The following is a 21,847-nucleotide window of genomic DNA, read 5'->3' as shown; positions in this document are numbered from 1 at the left end:
AGAACGGCAGAAAACCCTATTCTGAGGATCTGCAGTTCTCCCTGGCATTTGCATTCCCTTGCTTCCCTAGTTTCACTCTCCCCTGTCATTATCTAGTTTCCTTTCTCTCAGAAGTTCAAAGAGTTGGAACAGCTCAGAAGGAAATGAGGGTCTGAACATAGGTTCTCTGGGGAAGCACTTAAGAAAATAAGCCTCATATTCCTTTTTAAGTCATATCCCTCTCATTTTCCATGGTGAAGATAAACTCCAGTCTGGGATTTGGAAATCTATATTGTTGTCACTGGAGCTGGAACTAGAGAAGCCAGGCTGGCTGCCCTAGGACTGGGGGAGAAGGAGTACCTAATGGATTTATCTTCAACCACTTCCTTGAGGTGTCCTGCCATTTCAAATCTAAAACCTCCTTAGAATAACATAATTAATTAACAAGACTATTTGGAAAGAAAAGTTCTTCGAAGAGCGGTCCCAACACAATCACCCCCCCCCCAAAAAAAGCATTGCAGAGATGTTCTTATATGTACCCTTCAACTAACAGATAAGAATGGAAATGTCCATGTACTTGAATGCATAGAGCTATTTGGACCTATTCTAATATGCTCTTCAATGAGATTTACCTGCATATAGCAGTAGAGAAATGGGATGAAAAGCATGAATATGTTGCACATTCAGTGTCAAGAATTTTATCCAAAATAAGAATGTGGAATTCCCCAGCTCCCTGTTATGAAATGCAATTCAGCATGTCTGTGGGCATGAGTTAAGGCCAGCTCTCAACTACCACTCTCATCTCCTCCTTCCAGTTAATTAACTTGGGCATCCAAGGTCCAAAGTTGTCCCCAGTCATTGAAGGAAATAAATGGTACCCTTCCAGCTTACAGTGAAACTAGCAAGCAGGGAACCACAGCACAAATGTAGATTTAACACAACTAATCTGCAACTGTCACTTTATTTCAAATTAAAACATTGAAGAAAAACAGCCTGCCTTCATGAAGTAGAAACATAAAGCTATAGTTAACATTAAGGAAGTCGCATGGAAATTATTTGCTTTTTTCATGAGAGTAAATAATAGAAAAGACAGAATGTGTACCCAAAAGCATAGCACTTTTTATCCGATAAGGATCACTGCAAGCACCTAAACCCAGAGAACAAATTACCTAAACCCAGAAAATAAATCACTTATCCCTTCAAAAGCAGGTTCATTTAAGTAAAAATTAGAGAAGATGGTCATTTTAAGAAGTTTTTCAAAAAAGAAAACAGGCTGAGGTGTCTTTCTAGGTTATTAACAAATCGAAATTGAGCCACAAAGAAAAAGGGAGATGCTATTCAATAGTTTTTGGTAATGTAATCCAAAAAAATCAACTAATAAGATTCCAACATCTTCCAGGAAGTAGGTGAAATTCAAGGTCTTCAACCGAAGCTGGAATATTGACATGTTAAAATCATGTTCTTCCCAGTGTACTCCGAGGGTCTTCATAGACAACTGCATCAGAATGACATGAGGAGTGAGGAAATGATGGGGGACTGCATATAATACAGATTTCTGGATCCAACTGCAGATCAATTGAATCTGAATCTCCAAGTGATTCTGCTACACCCTGAAGGGGGAAAGTCTCTGCCTTCGAAACGATGCAATGTAGGGGAAAATGCCTTTTCAACTGATAGTGTACATTCTTAGACAAAATTGGTTTTGAATTTATGATATGATATAGTTCAATTTGATCAGCCACTACACATCATAAATTTTTAAAACAAAATGATTTTCGTTAAGGCAAGCAACCACTGTGATAGTTGAGCAGTTTTATATCTGGAGACTTCAGAATATTCTTACAAAATAGGAAATTAGACTCTTGGCAAAATGCTCAGTTAAGGGTTTTTGTTTTGTGTTTAATTTTATAAGTATACATCTACCTAAAATACAGGAAAGTTTCAGAGTAGGTTACACAACTTATTCCTTAATTAGCTTTCTATATCCCTTTCCAGAAAATATCCTTAAATGCACATTGGCTTAGAGTTGAGTTTTATTGTTTCCCCAAATTTGAATGTGATTGAAAATTGTTTCACAAGTCGCTGTTTTTAGTTTTCAAATTTCCAAGAAGGTGTGATGACTAACAACACATATTCCATGCATTCTAGCCATACTGATCTTTTAAAATTGCTCTTTGGCATTTTTGATCCAGGCAATAAGTAAAATCTTTATCAGGCAGTGAGTGAAAATTAAAGGACCTGTGAAAGTATAAACAAATCTTGTTATAATTATCACTAGGTTCTGAATCATTAAAACATATTTGTAGAAGCAAAATATTATGTGTTCCGAAACCCACCACTCACAGATCAACAGCATGTCTTAGAAAGAGTGCCAAGAGCCATGGACCCAATCTGAACTGAGCATGAGCTGAGTTCAAGATGCAGAAACCAAGATGCAGAAACCAAGGTAAGAAACTATGCCTGTTCTTTGTATCTTAAGCAGGCAAAATAAATGTATTTTATGGGCGTTCACGCTTTATTTGAAGATGATCATAAACTGAGAATTTCATATTGTAAAACCTCGAAACAGTAAACCTCTAATACAGCCTGTCATGCATTTCACAGCCTTCCATGAAATGGGGTTGTCTGAATTTCTCCCGCAGAGTTGAAAGTATTAAACTTAAAGTTAAAATTCCACATTTTGGAATTAAGAATCATTTTGCAATGAGCAAAGCCCTCCTAGACAAAACTTATTCACATTGATCCTGTCAACACATTTTCCTTGTTTTTTTTAAAGTATTGATTTTGATAACTATTATATTTAAATACACTATTAGTAAATTTCAGGGTACATTAGATTTACTGCAGCTTTGGGGCAAAGTTTGCTTATCAAGTGTAATAGTGAGTAATCAGTATAACCAGACACATGTGCTGTTACATATATTTGTGTTAGCATTTAACTGATCTACGGAAACAATAAAATGGGTTTGGTAATCAAGTAGCGTGAGATCTCATTAGAGAGACCTCACAGAGAAGCATCCTACCTAAAAGGGAGTGTCACATGCCTTCCATTTATTAACTAGAGTCATTTTTTAGCTTCTGCTTAGGAGACTATGCTTCTAATTTGCTTAATTGCCACTGAACAAGACAGCTGAAAAGTGCACAAGGAGAATTTAAAAAAAAAAAAAAAAGTCCCTGATAACACATGAAGTAAATTAATCCCCTCCTGAACAAATAAATCAAAAATTTAAAGATACTGAATGTAGACAAAGCCAATCCAAGGAGAAATTTCACTGTCAGAAATGTGAGGAAGTAAAAAAGAACTGTATGTTCTCCACACAAAGCAACTCCACATTGGATAGATAAAATGACGGGATAAGAGGGTTTTGTGGGAGCTCTGCCCTCGTGAAGTTATCCAATGGGATAAAAACCTTAACAAAGAATTAAAACAAAGATGGCAGGCTTTAACTGAAAACTTGATCAATTAGCACAGAGGCCCTAAGATAGAGGCAGCAGAGCATAAAATTTGATTAAATAGAACCATACATCCTGCTTTATTTCCAGCGATGTGGTGAAACAGATGACCTTGGGGGGGAAAAAAAGATGTTTGTTGAGGATGAAATAAAGTTCTTATGAGAAGTTTTGTGTATAAGAAGACTTTAAATTAAAATTCACATTTATATTCAAAGGAGAAATCACAGAGAAGTAAGTTTAGATAATTGACATATAATCCAAATTTATGACACTGTATCAGGACAGATGGGATGCAGAAAATAATTTTATTTCATAAATGTGAAGAACTGAACATATAATGGTTTGCTGACTACTCAAATTTTCTCGCTCATTTTGGCCCTATTTTCACTCATTCTGTAATGACAGAATGAAACAGATCCAAATTACAGACTTGAGCCCAGTTAGAACAAAAGTATGTGATAAATCTCTCCGGAGAAGCCACTCTGTTGTGGTGCTCAGCTTATTCTTTCAGAAGAAGGTGATGAGGAAGAAGAACTAGAAGAAACCTGGAATATTTTTCCATACTTGCTGCAATTTAGAATAAATTGTGTTCTGTGTTGTGTCCATTGACTGTCAGGAATAATAGCAAAAGTAGGCATGAAAACTTTTATATCCAAATATGAAATAGTTAATATTGAGACCATGTAACAATTTTTCCATCATTTTTTCCTCAGCTAGTTATGGCTGAGTGTTCCTTCCCCTTTTCATGATTTATTTATTCACCTTATTTCATTTCTAATTTCATCTTGCTTTTTTTACTTTCGTGTAATGTCCTCCCACCACCTCCCCCAGTGCTTGTATACTTGAAGACCAGAGTTAGATTTTGCTGCTGCCTCCAGGTAAAATGCACACTTATTACTAGGAAATAAGTGACACAAGAAGGGACTCCAGGAAAAAATAAGAAAACCATTAAGTCGATAGAAACAGAACATATTTGAGGAGAAAGCAGCAACTTTTGACTTCAAAAACTACCAATAAAAGCACTGCTGCAAAAAAAAAAAATCTGTTTATTACAAAGTTAAAGATGTTCAATGTAAATGGAGAGTAAGAAGGCTTGCTCTTCTGGTCTGCAGAGAAGACAGAGACTAAATGAAAAATCAGTGGTGTTCTTTTCTCCATAAAAGCACCCCTCTTCATCCATGTACTCACACGCACAAGAGGCTATGGAAGTGGCAGAGACTCATGGAAGCTGTCATTAAGGGAGACAATGATTCTGCCAGTCAATATTAAAATGTATCTGCAGGCTCAGATCAGCATACTCCGCTCTTAAGCCCATTACTGTTTCCAAAACAAAAAAATGCATCTTCTTTCTCCTCTCATTTCAACTGCCTTCAGTCTTTACTTCTGTGATTCCATCCACAGCCCATTCTTTCCTCATGACTTTTCCTGTATACAAATGTTAAAGCAAGAGGACAGAACAGCCTACACCACCCAGACTATACCCTATCTCTAAATATTACACTAAGTACTAGATTAGAATATTGAGTGAGGAACCTCACATTTTAGCAGCTGATGCTCCTGTGTAATGAGGATACACACCAAAATCTACAAGTCTCACAAGTAAATTTATTTATACATTGGGATCTCCAAGAAACGCCTGCTTAGTCTTTATACTAGAGATAAATGTGGCCTCTTAAACTAAATAATAAATCTTGAGGTGAATTTTGTAAACTTTCTTCCGAAGTGATTCTCAAACTTTAATGTGCAGGTGCATCACCTGAGGATCTTGTTAAAAGGCTGAATTTGAAGCAGCAAGTCAGGAATGGGGCCTGAGATTCTGCATTTCTATCAAGCTGCCTGCTGTGGACGGAATATGGTCTCCTCATATTTATAAGTTGAAATTCTAACACCTAATATGATGGTTTTAGAAGGTAGAACTTTTAGGAGGTGATAAATACATGAATGTAGAGCTCTTATAAATGGAACTAGTGCCCTTATAAAAAAGACCTTAGAGAGTTCTTCATCCCTCTTTCTGCCATGTAGGGACATAATGAGAAGCTGACAATCTGTAGCCCAGAAGAGAGTCTTCACCAGAACCCCATCATGCTGGCACCTGATCTGGAACTGCCAGCCTCCAGAACTGTGAGAATGTGGTTTATAAGCCACCTTAGTCTATGGTACTTTGTCATAGTAGCCTGAACCGACTAAGCACTTCTAGATGAGGCTAGACTGATAGTACTGATCATGGCAGCAAGGAGCTAGTATACGTATGTTCTGATACATAGTAAGCATTGGTTAAAAGCTGGTTACTGATAATGTTTCTATTGTCAACCTAAATAATAAACAGAGAGTGGCTATCTAAAATAAAACACTATTTATATGGGAATAGAGTATTGCAATGGGACTACACATACCATAGTAAACTATGTACATATTCAGGATATAAAGGAGGACTAAGGTTTTTAAAGGAAACATGAGAAGAATTGCATGATTGCTTTAAGATCATTAACCTTGGCTACAAATCAATAACAAGGATGACACCAGTATGAGGTTGAACAGGCAATTGCAGGGCAGATGTCCTTGCAGCAGTATTTTTTTTGTGTAATATTACAATGGTGTTTGTGCAAAGTTGCAGGTTTTGTGGTCTTTTGTGATGGTTTTCTTATCAGAAATATAAACACGAGAACCTTCTCCTCACAGACTTCCCTGACTGTATTTGTCAGGAGCTTTGCTTGTTTGTTTTGTTTTTGAACACAAAAGACTCCATTTGCATTCTGATTATGTTTCATACTATTGATATTTTTAGAGCTTCTACTCTAACGTTTTCTCTGAAATGCTCATGTGAGCTCCTAGGATGAATTTCTACTACCTATAACTTGATTCCTAGCATTAATCACATCACTTCTCACTAGAGATTGGCCCAAAGAATGTTAAAGATTGCCAACCCAATGAACAGGGTTAATTAGAATAAAAGCTGCAAGCCTCACTGGATACATGCAGCTCTTTCTTGCATAATAAAAGCTGCCTTCCTTCTGATGCTGCAAACAGATAGCACACATTTTCATTCCCAAGTGGTATCACTGACAATTTCCATTAAACAACATCTAGCTGAAAAATCTTTTTCACTTCCTGGAAGTCCTGCACTATTCTGTATCTTCTCCTTGCATATAAAGAGAAAAATTAAAGTAAGGTACAGCCACACAATTTCTTTAAAAAAAAAAAAAAAAAAAAAAAAAATATATATATATATATATATATAAGTTCTAGGATACATGTGCAGAACGTTCAGGTTTGTTACCTAGGTATACACATGCCATGGTGGTTTGCTGCACCCATCAACCCATCATCTACATTAGGTATTTCTCCTAATGCTGTCCCTCCCCAGCCCTCCACCCTCCGACGGGCCCCGGTGTGTGATGTTCCCTGCTCCGTGTCCTGTCCATGTGTTCTCATTGTTCAACTCCCACCTATGAGTGAGAACATGAAGTGTTTGGTTTTCTGTTCTTGTGTTAGTTTTCTGAGAATGATATTTTTTTCCTTCGAAATTTTGCTCACCCTTTGATTCTGTATGGTAAACATCCAGCCTACCTGAGAGTTTCTTTGTTTTCTCTCAGGTATCTGTTGCTGCCGACACCTCACTTTGTGTATTCAAAAGTTGTCTATCTGCTGTGCGCTAACATTGCTTGAAATATGTCACACCAAACGAAGCATGCACATGAGCACTACCTTCTAGGATGAAACAGAGGCCCATTGTTGCAGAAACCCAATAATAAAAGTAATCCACGTGGTGGGATCGGTTGTACAGTATTTTGTGAGCACTATTAGTTTAAATGATCAGTTTAAAATCAGTGTGTTGGAAAAAAATAAAATAAGCAAAAGATGGTGATAATTTTTATGCATATTAAATTGCAGGGTTCATGAGATGGGAAACTTTTTAATGTGTGTGGGATTTTTTTAGAACCACTTATAAGCTAACCAAATTAAAAGATTCAGCGTGCGAGCAAGCAAGAAAGCGACTTTGTGAAGGGTGCCAATCTAATTACAGTACAGCATGTCCCCAGAGGCTCATTGGGAGCTGCATCATCACTTATGTATGTCACCTTAAACCAGTTAACTGACTCTCCACCATTTTTAAGGGAAAATAACATTGCTTTAAAATTATTCCTCATTTGGCGATACTTAAATTTTGTCGTTTATAGGATAATTTTTATTTTGTGTTCAGATAAATAGTAACAAAATAAAATGGAAAGACCTTAAGTTTCTGTAATGTGGAATGTATTTTTTCTTTTTCTCGTGGTCCTTACTTCTCCAGTATTCATTTTTATCTTTAACTGAGATAGTTTAAAGGTCATTTCCCTCATTACAATTTTGTTTACTCCTCACAATTTCTCCCACAATCACTTTCACTTCAATGTACCTATCTCTCACTTGAAAATTCAAAAAATTCCCAGTAAAAATTGTCTTTTATCTTCAGGCTGATCACATGCAATGCCTTTTGTATCTGTTTACTGATATACTGGGTTTCCTGCCTTCAATTTACCACCAGAATCTGAATTTCATGCCTATTGCTTTGGCTTTAAGACTCTATCTTGGTACTGTTGCATTTTGATTAATTCTCAGAGCAAACTACAAAACAAACATATGCTAGCCCAACAAGAAATCTATGTAATCACAGGTATTAATATTTTCCAGGGTATAGAGTACAATGGAAATCCCCAATTAAAAATTCCATTTGTTCTAAAAGTTGGTTTTTAAATCTGTTTTTTCAAAAATCTTTTATTTTATGGGGAATTGGATTTTCAACTAGTAACTATAAGAACAAATATAATCTTTTAAGTCATGGTTCTAAAGGGAGTTGTATTGATATAGATTTGAAACACAATTTTTCTCAATTTTATTACAACACTACAATAATGAAAACAAAAATTTCATGCTAAACAGCTCTTCACAGAACCACTACAAAAGTTCCCAAGCTGGTTCAATACCCTTCAAAATATTTCCTTTTTTTTGAGTGTATCGATGTGGCAAGAAATAATCAGATAAAATAAAATAATGAGAGGCAGAAAGGAAAGAAAATCTGGAAAAATAAAAACAGTATGTGACCACAGGATGGAAAGTTGGAGCAAAATGAGAGACAAATAGGAGAAAGAAAGGGGAAAAATGAAGCAGAACTGAATGCCATGTAATATCCTGGGTTGGGTTTGGAAGAGAAAAAGGATATTATTGGAGAAAACTGACAGAATCCAAATAAAGTCTCCAGTTTAGTTACAATAATGTAGCAGTGCTAATTTCTTATTAGCATTGATTTGACAAAAAGAATAGGATTTCACAAGAGTAGCATGCTTTTGTAAGATATTAGCTAAGAGGAAAGTGGGTGAAAAGTGTAAGAACTCACTATCTTTGCAACTTTTCTGTATATCTAAAAGTATCACAAAATTAAAGCTTATGTTTAAAAATAAAAAGAGTTAGACAAAGAAAGAAAATAAAATATAGTCAACTCACTTTTTTGTTTGATTTTTAGGGAAGGCAGAAGAATACAGTGATAAGAAGACAGATTTGGTTTGGTTCTGGTACCAACAGATCATAATGACTTGACATAAGAGATCTGCACACCTCAGTCCTTCCACCTGTAAATTACGAATAATACGTTGTCCCTTGAATAACATGGATTTGAACTATGTGGTTCCACTTATATGTGGATTATTTTCAATAAATATTTTAGAGAATGTTTTGGAGATTTGTCACAATTTGAAAAAGCTTGCAGACTAATCGCATAGTCTAGAAATATTCTAATAATTAAGCAAAAGTTATGTCTTGAATGTATAAAATATATGTAGATACTAGTCTATTTATGTATTAATTGACTTTATGCTACATGTTATCAGTAAGGCTTCCAGTCAGCAGTAGGCTATTAGTAGTCAAATTTGAGGGGAGTTAAAAGTTATAAGATTTTCAACTATGCAGGGGTTGACAGCCCTAACTCTCATATTGTTAGAGATCAACTATGCCTATCTCAGAGATTATTGTGAGTTTTACATGAAATAAAGTATAAAAGGGCTTAAAGCAATCACTACCAACTCTCAGTCTTGTATTCACGTATAGTGTTGTAATTTGTCTTTGAAATAAAATTGACCTGCTAGTACATTTTCTCTTCAAGTTCAATCTAGTAAGGTTTCTTGTTTTTATTTTCAACTTTAAAGCGCTATCTTAATAGCAATTCTTTTTTTTTTCTTTCTTAAGATATAAATGGCATGACTTATTTCTGTGACTGGCCTCTTATAAACAGAAATGATATTTAAAATATTCGAAAAACGGTTTTACCAATTACAACAGATTCCGCAACCAATCAGAATAGACACTAGCCACAACCAATCAAGCCAATAAGGAATATACTCATGACAATCAGCTTTAATTATAAGAGTCACAGATCACAGTGGCTGCCAGTTCATAACCACTACCTCAAGGGAGAAATCTGTATCATCCACCACCTCTCCATTTTCTTTGTTCTAAGAAGAGTTTTGAATTGGAACCCTGCCATTATCTCAGACACAGTGCTAGATCTAAAGGACAACATCTGGTCTGAGTGGAGCCAATAGTTATACCTCAATGCCTGAGCAACAGTGATTACTCTGAGGGGTGAACAGATGACTTAAGATGGTGCTGAGAAGATTCCGCATCCTCACTCATCGTGGGATAAGGTTGTTTGCTCCAGGGAATAAACATGTGAATCAGATTGAGCCAAACAGAGAGGTTTTTAAAATAATTTTCCCAAACATAGCCTTTCTTCTCAGGATAAGACTTTGCAAGGATATGAGTGTAAGAGCAGCTGAAAAATCATGGTTTGTTGTATTTTTTTTACAGAGTTAGTTTCAAAAACTAAAATTGACACATAGAAGCAAAGACATGGAGAGAGAGAGAGAAAGAGAAAGCAGGGGAAGAGCAGTTTGGATCAATAAAGTTTTCCTCTCTTTGGTCATGACTAGTTTAAACTAGGTTTCAGTCACTTGTAATCAGAGTTCTGTCTGATACACCCCTCCATATGTGTTCCTAAATCCTATCCACTGCCAATTCCTTTGGGATATTCCATATACACTCAATTATCCTTTCCTCTTCCCAAAATATTTCATCATTCTTACTTCAGTGAATTCTTCTGTCTGCCTTGAAATATTCACTTGCCTGGATCCCTCATCTTGAAATAAATCTTCATATGACTCGTAAGCTCCTCAAGTTACACTCATATTTCTTTCTTGCTGTTTACAACCAAACTTCCTGAATATGGTTTTATATTCTCAACTCTCATTCCTTGACTTCCTATAATGTGAGCTATTTTCAGTACTCAGACGTACACTTCCAAGATTTCAAAAGCCTTCAGATCACACTTCGACTTTTCTGTTTGTTCTTATTCATCATTACAAATCTCCATCAGAGTATATATTCCCTGTTATAATACATTAACCATAGTACTTCTACTGGATGGTGATTAAAACAATAGGCTTAGCCTTGAACATATTTGTAAGTTCTAGAGTCTCATCAACTACCTACCATATGTTTACATTTAGATATCCTACAATTAATTTAAAGACATGATGTTTATGAATGAATCTATCTTTATAAACCAAGCTTACTTCCCCTGCCTTTTTTATGTTAACCCATTAGGAAAAGGTCCAGCAACTTTTTCTGAACAAAGCCTGATAGCAAATACTATAGGATTTGCAGACTATACAAACATGGTCTTTGATCCAACTATTCAACTCTTCTTTTGTAATATGAAAGCAGTCATAGATAATGGTCACTGAATTCTGATTTGATACATAAATAGTGTTATCCATAGGAAAATTGTTCATATAAGAAGGCCTCATGTGCAAAATTATAGGCTATGATCTCCTCAAAAGAAAGAATTGCCATTTATTCCCTTTGTATGTCACAGTTCATTATACCATGACTTGCACAGAATGGAAGGATAATTAACAAGAATTTCCTAGAGTAATCTGTCCACGCTTTTTTTGTTGTTGTCGATTCCAGGGGTCACAGAGAGTGAACATCATGCAACAACAAAAAATCAGCATACTATCTGGAAGTTATATGAAAATAGTAACTTCCTGACTGCTACATTTTGCTTGAAGTGTGGAGAAAACAATCTCTTAACTGCTAATGTTGGCTTGGAGGGAGGAGTGATGCGGAAAGTTCTTGGTAAATAAAAATTTAGTTTGTAAAGAAGATATGGGAAACATCATGAATATGAAATCTTTTCTACAGGTTCCAGAATCATCCACAATCCTAATTGCACTGATTCTTCCTGATAATGTCATCTAATTTTTCATATCTAGTAGGTACACCCATTTGGAATATAACCAATAACCATACGGTAGAGTTTAAATGCTATTTGTCCTTTAATGGGGGGTCATCATGACTTTTTATATCTATCAAAGACTAAAATAATCCCTCTAATCCTCAAAGCCTTGACTTCTATTATTGCTTACAAATTCATTTTCACTCTGGGAAAGCCGAAGCTACATAAAACCACAAGAAAGATAAATTGTAGTCAATCTAAACAAGAATTTAATGTAGTGGAAATGAAAATAAAGCATCATACTTTAATGACTTCCTAGATCAAACAATCTGAATGAACATACTACAAACTAGACAGTTTTGTTTCCTAATGGGTATTAGTTTTAGACTCCTTGTAGTTTCTAGCAGATATATGTAAAGCCCAGCCATTATTTTTAAGTATGTTACCTATAGCATTTTCCAAGTATTGTAGCATAATAAGACATGCAAATGATGATCTAAGAGCAGGAAAGAAAGAGGTTAAACCTCTATATTAGTGGGAATTTTCTGCTTTTAGACTAATCAGTTATCATTGAATAAGTTTTAAAAAGTAATTTACTGTTACTAAATGGCCTACAATTTAATATTTCTCTGAAAATTGGTCAAAGGTTACAACTCTTTAAAATATTAAATCAGTTCCAGGGCATCTGCTGACCTTGTCACATTGACAGTAAGATTCTTTAGATCTCTAAGTTGTTCAAAAGCATTTATGTTTCAATAGACGAGTAAAGGAATATGTTATTTTCCAGTCATTTAATTAATCTCTTACTCAAAACACGTACCCAAATTTTTCACTCAGTATAATGTACATGCTAATCTTTCACATATATATGCTAATATTATAATTCCAGATTTTCAAACATTATAAAATATTAGTTGATTCAAATGAGATTATATGTGCAAACAAGAAGAACCCCATAAAGTAGCTTTGTGCCAAATATCCTACCTTTTTCTAAAACGCTCAGGAATGAAGTCAGATTCCATAAAGCCTAAGCTTAACTGAATGAGTTGAAACTGATCAGGACAAGACATCACCTTGTATTACGTTTAGATATGAACATTAGGAAAGATGAGTACAGTCACAACACTGGTAGAGCAATCCAGACTGAGGTTATGACATATGCAACTGGCTCATGACAAGACATTTATAACACAGTGACAAATCAGGAAGAAACATTTCCATAATTCATCCATGGCCAAGAAGTTTCAAAATGGAGTCATACTATTAAAGGAAGTAAAAAATTTTGATTGTGGATTTAATGATGAAGATCTGTTTAAAGCCATTACTAAATACAAGGAAGAGAATAGGGAAATGATCATTTTTATTAAAAAGGGAAAAATTGAGGTAAAAACATAGTTCCTCCAAAATTTGAGAAAAGTAAGAGTGAGATATTGAAAACCTTAAGAGACTTAAAAATATATTTCCTGACCTCGACAGGGAACTCAGGAATGGTCATTAAAGAAGATTATTTCAGAGAGCTAATAGATCTCCCATAAGTTTAAAAAAAAAAAAATGACCACTGTTCTAACTGATCAGGACCTCTGTGAGGATGAAACCAGGTTAATGGCTTAATATGTTGGAATTCACTACTGAAAAAAAAATTAACAAAAGGTTACCATCTCTGTGGAAAACAATTTGGTCACTACTCACATTGAGTTAAAATATGATTTAAAGAGTATTTCTCTAATGCATGCTGCTTCCCGAGTAGGGAAGCAGTTGACACACACACAACAAATGAGATTTCTAACCTCAGATCCTACCTTATTCCAAGTTGATTAAATTATGTGAGAGATATTTCAAGTGAAGACAGTCAGACAGAAAAAAATATTTACTTTCTATGTTGTACTGGAAACCATAAGGAGTTTTCTTCAAATCATATGGATGAAAAAGAAGCTGTAATTTAGCAATTTCTAATGAGCTATGGTTCTGTCTGAGCCTGAGTTTATGCTTTGATAAGGTTCTTTAAAAATGCATTTTCAGAGATACACTTTCATAATGAATAATTTATTTTTATATATGTAATTTATGTGAAAGATCAGCAGGGAAAAAGAAAACTAGCAACATTCTAATCTCAGAAGGTATTTTTCCCTCTACCGATAGATTTGTGTGGTCCTCTAAAAATCACTGCAAGTACCACAGCTATAGACTCATGTCCTTAGGAGTACACGTAATATGCACACTTTGATGCTCTTATTGCTTAAGAAGAATATTTTCCAGCTGTGCTTTTGCATTAAAGAAAATGACTCTGTTAGCCTAAAGCTCTCTGCCATCAAACCCCTTGAGAATCCTGTGGCATATGGTGTATCTTGGTGGAGTGTAGATTGGAGGGTGTGGCCCGGTGGTTACTTTTCTGGGGAGGTACAGCTTCACTTTCACTCCAGGAGTCACAGTAAAAAGTATAAATTTGCATCATACACTAAGAGCATAAATGCCTTTGCCAGCCTTTTGGCAATATCTTTTCCTCAAGCTGGCAAACAAAATTCAGCAGATGCTTCCCCAGATGATTCCACACTGATGAGCATTATATATGCAATCTATCTCATATGATTGTACAACACAGATCACCATAAACATTCCATGTTTCACAGTCTGTCTGCCAACTGATCTATGATTCTTTAGGTTTCCTGGGCATAAAATCACTGTGTATTTGGTGATCTGCCCACCAATCCGGGGGGGAAAAATAAAATTTGTGACGACAAGCCTTGGCTTCCCTGATTTATTAGTATAGACGTATATGAAAAGGATGAGTTCTGTGCAAGCTTTCTTATTGTGGATAGCACAGATGCAAGAAAAGTCAAAACAAACTCAGATATCTTAGCCAGAAAATATTTAAAATTTCAGGTAGTAACATCTTCCTTTGTTTTGTGGCAATTAAAAATCTCCATGCATCCAATTCAGAAATACACTGATCCATTGCTGGATCGGCATTCATCTGTCCTCCAGTCTGCTGTTCTTTTCAATCCAGACAATGCTGCATGATAAGAAAAAAAACAGTTTGTTGGAACCCAAGTGGCCTGGCTTCCAGTCTCTTATCTGTTATTTATTAGTTATATGACTTTTGATGTATTAATTAACTTGAAATGTGTAATAATGATTATTATTTTTTGTGAGGCATATTATAGTCTCTATGAAAAAGGCACTATGAAGACCCTGAGTAATCACTTAAACTTCGCCATAATATGAGATATAATCTAATATTATCCCCATTTAAAAATAAAACAACAAAGCTTACAGCGCTTAAATTACCTGAGTCATACAGCAAGTAAGTCACAAATCTTTCCCACACTTATCTTTTCTTACACATCAAGGCTACCAGTGCCTAAAATCAGGCTTCATATATCCTGCCTAAATAATAGCAAGAGCCTCTTGGGGATGAAGACAATGGAAGATTCAATAATTACTTGTAGGTTTCTAAGAAAGTAGATCATTGATAGTGCTTTTAAACAAGATTCACTAAACAGAAAGAATACACACACACACACACACACATATATAGCAGTGAGATAGAAGGAGATGAGTTCAGGTTGGGAAAATTGTAATGTACTGTATAATGTACAAGTGGGTAATGCTCATCGGGCAAGCAGGTTTAGGTGGTATCTGGATTCTGGCCAGAGCATGGAAATATACCATGAAACTACATTACATGAAAAAGAAGAGGAAAACTGTACCAAACAAGACAAAGAACGTAAACTAGAAAAAAGTCAATCTTACAGAAAAGAAGAAATTTCCTCATAATTGCTCTATGTTATACAAAAACAATAAATCCATTGATTCAGTGAAACAAACACACAAAGATTGGATAATGAAATAAAAGAATAAGATAAAAAGGAGTTCCTTAAGATGTAACAAAGTTGAAGACTAAAATAATCTTCTGTGACTGAATATCTGTGGCCTCCTCCAAAATTTATATGTTGAAACCTAATCACCAAAGTGATAGTATCAGTAGAAAGGGCCTTTGGGAAGTGACTAGGTCATAACATTGGAGCCCTCAAGAAAGGAATTAGTACCTTTATAACAAAGGCCATAAAGAGCTGCCTTGCTCCCTCTACCATGTGAGGACATGGGAAAAAGATGGATGTCCGTGAACTAGTAAGCAGGCCCTCATCAGACACTGCATCTATTGACAACTTGATCTTAGACTTCTGAGCCTCCAGAACTGTAAATTTCTGTTGTTTATAAGCTATCCTGTTTATGATGTTTTGTTAAAGTGGCTTGAAAGGGTTGATCTGTGCAGCAAACCACCGTGGCATATATGTTTACCTGTGTAACAAACCTGCACATCCTGCACATGTACCCCAGAAGTTTCAACAAAAGTTTCAAGAAAATAAAATAAAACAAAATAAAAATTTTAAGTGACTTGAAAAGATTGACACCATCTCTACGTTACTGACAAATAAGTTAGATTAGCACAAAGAAAGCAATAGAATAAAGGCATTTAGAATTTGAAAAATTAAGAAAGAAAATATCATCATCAAGTTAAATGTAGATTAAAAAATAGTTTCAAGAAACTAGACAGAAGCAAATTATATTTAAAAATCAGGCAAAATTTCCATTGTAATAATTGCTGTCCCTCTTAGTCTGTTTTCTGTTGCTAATAACAGACTATGATACAGTTTGAATATCTGTCTGCCAAATCTCATGTTGAATTGTAATCCCCAATATTGAAGGTAGGGCCCAGTAGGAGATGCTTGGTTCACAGAGGCAGATCCCCCATAGCTTGGTGCTGTCCTTGGAATAGTGAGTGAGTTCTCATGAGATCTGGCCATTTAAAAGTGTGTGGCACCGCCCCCCCATCCCCCCACAGCCTTTTGCTCCTGCTTTTTCCATGTGATGTGTCTGCTCCTACTTCACGTTCTGCTGCTGTGAGTAAAAGTTCTCTGAGGCCTCTTCAGAAAACGAGCAGATGCTGGGTGCACCACGCTTCCTGTGTGGCCTGCAGAACCATGAGCCAATTAAATCTCTTTTCTTTATAAATTACCCAGTCTTACAGCAATGCAAGAACAGCCTAATCCAGATTACTTGACACTGAATAAAACTTATAAAGAAAAGAGATTTATTTAGCTCACGGTTGGCCAGGCTGAAAAGTTCAAGGGCATGGCTCTGGCTTCCAGAGGAGGCTTTCATGCTATGTTACAACATAGTAGAGAAGTTCAAAGGGGAAACACTCATGTGCAAAGAGGGGAAAACCTGAGGAGCTCCTGGCTTTGTAATAGTCCACTCTCACAGAAAGCAATCTATTCCTTGAGAATTAATTCAACCTCCAGAGAACAAGGACTCACTCACTGCAATGAACACAGCACCAATCCATTCATGAGCAATCTATAATAACACTACAACCCAAACACCTCCCACTAGTCCCCTCTCCCAAAATGGCCATACTGGGGATAAAATTTTGGTAAAGATAATAAACTATTAATATATCCAAACCATAGCATTGTTCCTGTAGAAATCTAGCCATAAAATGAATAAATAGCAAACTTCATTCAATGATGTAGTTCAAGAAAATTTCCTTTGAAAAAAGAGAAAACTGAAGATTAAAAGAGCATACAGGAAAATTTAATGTAGACTCTTTAAACCAAGACATATTGTACTGAACAACTTAACTTCAGTGACACAATAATTATTTAGATATAAAGACAGGCTTCTGTTTCCTTTTGGGAAGGATAAGGGGGGTTAGGGAAAGATGATCCAGAATTGCAAAGAGATAGGAGCCTACAGAAATAAACAGTATGAGAACAAATATTTATCTGAGGCAGACACAACTCGATCCAGTAAGAACAATTCAGCTAGAGTAGTTAACAAGTTGATGGAGGTAAATGTGGGTTGCTAAGAGAGGGTGAGAATCCATGGAGTTGAAAATACAAGTGGAATTTGCACCCTCTTGCCAATTTTTGTTACTCGGGCCCAACTTGTTGAGAGTACCAAAGAGTTGCTCTTCATGGTATAGTTTAGGGGAGAACAGCATCCATTCTAGGGATGATAAAGTCTTCACTGGAACCCTTCCAAACATCACTATATGGAATAAGAGATTTAACTTGTAGGGGAAGGGCAATATAATTGGCCACTCTTAGTGCACTGGTAAAACCCATTGCCGCTGTGGAAGGGGAGAGAAAAAAAAATCTTTAGTTCTGAGGAAGGAGCAGAAATGACTGCTGGCCCCAGAGCTACAGCTAAAGGAGGGATATGAGCACAAAGAAGGTCACGGCATTGACACTCAGGAATACAGTGCCTGCCTAAGACTGAAGCTTAATCAGAATAATGAAAAATGCAATTTTCCTCTACCTCCATTATCAGACTAATACCAATGGACTACTGCACCAAGATCATGGAGATACTTTCTCCCAGAGATGCAGCACAAAGGAGCGGCCAAAAGTTAAGAGTGGAGCAACCCTGAGAGAAAACCACTGGAATATCAGTCCCCATGCTAAACACAAGATAATACAAGGTATCACTGCAGGTATCCGATGCCTACGATACCACAAGGATAATTAAGGCAACCACAAATCGCCAGTCCAACCCAACTCCAGATTAGACTAAGTTAAACATTTGCTCTAAAGATCTCATAGAATAAAAGGTATATTGGCCGGCCGTGGTGGCTCACACCTGTAGTACCACCTTTGGAAGGACGAGATGGGCAGATCATGAGGTCAGGAGATCGAGACCATCCTGGCCAACACGATGAAACCCCGTCTCTACTGAAAATACAAAAAATTAGCCGGCATGGTGGTATGTGCCTGTAGTCCCAACTACTCAGGAGGCTGAGGCTGGAGAATCACTTGAAACCAGAAGGCGGAGGTTGCAGTGAGCCAAGATCATGCCACTCCAATCCAGCCTGGGTGACAGAGTGAGACTCTGCCTCAAAACAAAAAGAAAAGAAAAAAGGTGTATCCACTTCCGGGGATACAATGTAGTTATCTCCATCTCTATTCTTCTACACAAGATGGTTGCTATCAACAAATAATTTTAAGCATATGAAAAGACAAGACAAAATAACACATCCAAAGAGTCAAAGGAATCAACACAACTAGACCCAGATATGACACCAATGCAGAAAATATGAGACAGATAACTTAAAATAACTAGGATTAAAATGTTAAAGGCTCTAATGAAGAAAGTAAATGATAAGCAAAACGAAGATTGCTTTTAAATGCATATCAAGGCAGAAAAAAACTAACCTACAAAAGATAAAAAAAAAATCAGGCTGGCCTCTAACTTCACATCAACATTCAAATATAGGAAAACTAACTGAGGTCTACAAAGTGACCCAACATACCCACAATATACCCACACCAGATACCATGCAGTTACCAATGCCAAGAAGTCTCTATTTATTTACTTAGACAGGCTCTTACGCCGTTGCTCAAGCTGGAGTTCAGTGGCACAATCACGGCTCACTGCAGCCTTGACTTCCTGGGTTCAGGTGATTCTCTTACCTCAGCCTCCTGAGTAACTGGGACTCTCAGTGTGTGCTACCACGCCCTGCTAATTTTCTGTATTTTTTGTAGAGATGGGGTTTTGTCAAGCTGCTCAGGCTGGTATTGAACTCCTGCGCTCAAGCATTCTGTCAAGAAGTCATTACTAAACACACAAAAACAATTTTCAGAAATTTGCTACCTATACTCATTGAGAAAAAATAATAAAAACAGCCAATTTTAGACTGAAATTAATATTGGTACCTGAAAAATAGAAATATTATATTAAGAGACATAGAAGTGAACACTAAATTCATTCTATAAAAATTCTATAAAAATATTCATTCTATAAAAAAAACTTAATTCAAAGAAATACTCTTCAACGAAATAAAATCCCACTGAATATATACTGAGTGCCTACTATGTTCCAGGCATTACTCTAAATAATGGGAATTGAGCAGAGAAAAGGAACAAACAAAAATATTTGTGTGCATGAAGCTGACCCATTTAGACATGAAATTACCAAATAACAAGAGAATTATGACTGCAAAACTAGATGTGAATTCAATAATCGTAGAAAATTCAAAATCAATTAAGTGATAAGAACCAGAATATAAGGATAAGAAAGCTGAGAAGATGTGTCAAAAGTGCTAAATTCTCCTCTTTCGTAGCATGGCTTCAATTGTTTCGATTATAAACATGTTATTTTAAAAATATAACTCAAAAATTTTAATTATTTTCATAATTTTTTCTTTAAGAAAAATTTCTTTTAAATCCTTTGTTGTAAATTTATTTGAGATTCAACTATTCTTTTAATTTCATTTTAGTCTCTTTTTCTTGTTGATTTCAGGTAAAAGTAAAATCAATCATTTTATTTTTCTAAGTTTCTATAGTACTGTTCAATAGTTCTAAAATTATTTTTCTATTATTTATCTGAATTATGTCTTATATAATGTTTGCCTGGAGTAATGAGGTTTATTTTCAAATAGTGGGATTTGCTTTTTTCTTAATTTTATTTTGTACATTTCTGTACTGTTTGAATTCTCTACAATGAGCATAAATTATTTTTATAAATAACAATATAACTTTTTTCTCAAAAGGGAAGTTATTACTGGGTGCTGAGAATATGAATGATGGTAATTTTCTTGTCTTTTTCTTTAGTTTACAAAAAAAAGGATTTAAATAAAGTAACAGTGTAAAATACTGAGTAACATTAAATGTGACAATGTTTTAAAACATGAGTAACAGGCAGTCTGGTAGATAAATAAGCTTCTGGAGGACAGAGGTGTACCCACCAGGAATTACCACGAAGGATCAGGTAAGGGCATTCTCCCCATCCCTTTTCAGCACTGAATGAGGTCAGAGTCAGAGATCTTTGAGAAATACTTTTGCTCATTGAGGAGTGGTGACGGACAGAAAATCTGCATGGGGAACAAAGGTTGCTGGATCTGTCTGTCTGGCTTGCTCCAAGAGGTACATGTGCAGTATTAGCCACTGTCACCCAAATGGTATTTCCTCTGTTTTGGTAATAGGATCCTAATTCTGAACTAGTGAACCAGACTAATACCCAAGCTGCTTTTTTTTTTTTTTTTTAAATCCCTGAGATAAGCTAATGGCTACATGGTAAACTTTCAAAGAAATAGTCAAATGGAAACAGGGAATGGGTCCAGGTTCCCTTTCATTGTTTTTGTCAACCAATAGCACAAATCCTCTTGAAACCTGCAGCTCATTCTGCTCATTATCTGAAGTGGAACAAAAACTGCCGTTAGTGTTCCAGAGGGGGCCTTGGGTGAGAGAGTGGAGAGATGAGAAGCTTTAAAATATAGAACACTTAGTTTAGGCTGGGAAGTGTCTGAAGTAAAATTTTTTAAAAGAATCATAGTAGAAAATAGATTGCATATTTTCATAAAGTAAATTGCCTGGGTAAGATATAAATTTAAAAGAGAGTAGTTCTTGTTACTTTCACAATGTGTTCTGAATATACCTGCTGTCAGATTGTCTATTCATGAATAGCAATGCTTCAAATTCTATGGCCATAAGATTTCTTTTAAAACAACAGAGAAAGTCATCAATTAGCAGCAAAAAAAAGAAAAAAAAATAAAGAAAAAAGAAAGAGAAAAAGAGATTCCTTGTTCAGCAGGGATGCCCTTTAATGCTTTTTTGTCAGACTTCTATGGCTCCATGCGCTCTGTCAGTCACTTTAGGTCTCAGACACGGAATGTTTCTTTCAAAAGGTCATCCCTATGTGGCATTTTCCCCCATTTACTTTTAGAAGTTCTAACCCTAGTAAGTTAACCACCTAGGAGCCTGAGAGCGACAACGTATATCAGTGCTGCTGAAACTGGAGTTGAATTAAATACAGATCTTCATGGATGTTTTCCATATGACATCTTTGTAGCTGCAACAACCATCTCAAAAATCATCAGCTTTCAAGGTGCTGAGGTTTGCTTTGCGAGGCATCAAGAAAATTGAAGAGCAGAACATTGTTAGATTTTTAAACTATGGTCAACGTATAACCTATTTTAAATGTAATGAATTTTCAACCAATGAAAGGTCACCAATAGCTCTTGAGTCATGAGTACATGTATAACCCTGGAGCACCACACAGTATGATCTGGACAATTTGCAGAGTAACCGCAATCGGGGAGGTGCATTGCCTGCTAGAAAGTCACCTTTCAAGTCATTGTTTGCCTTT

Source organism: Trachypithecus francoisi, unplaced genomic scaffold (assembly GCF_009764315.1).
Source record: "Trachypithecus francoisi isolate TF-2019V2 unplaced genomic scaffold, Tfra_2.0 Lachesis_group0, whole genome shotgun sequence".
Taxonomy (NCBI): Eukaryota; Metazoa; Chordata; class Mammalia; order Primates; family Cercopithecidae; genus Trachypithecus; species Trachypithecus francoisi.
Note: the sequence above shows the minus strand (reverse complement) of the source record.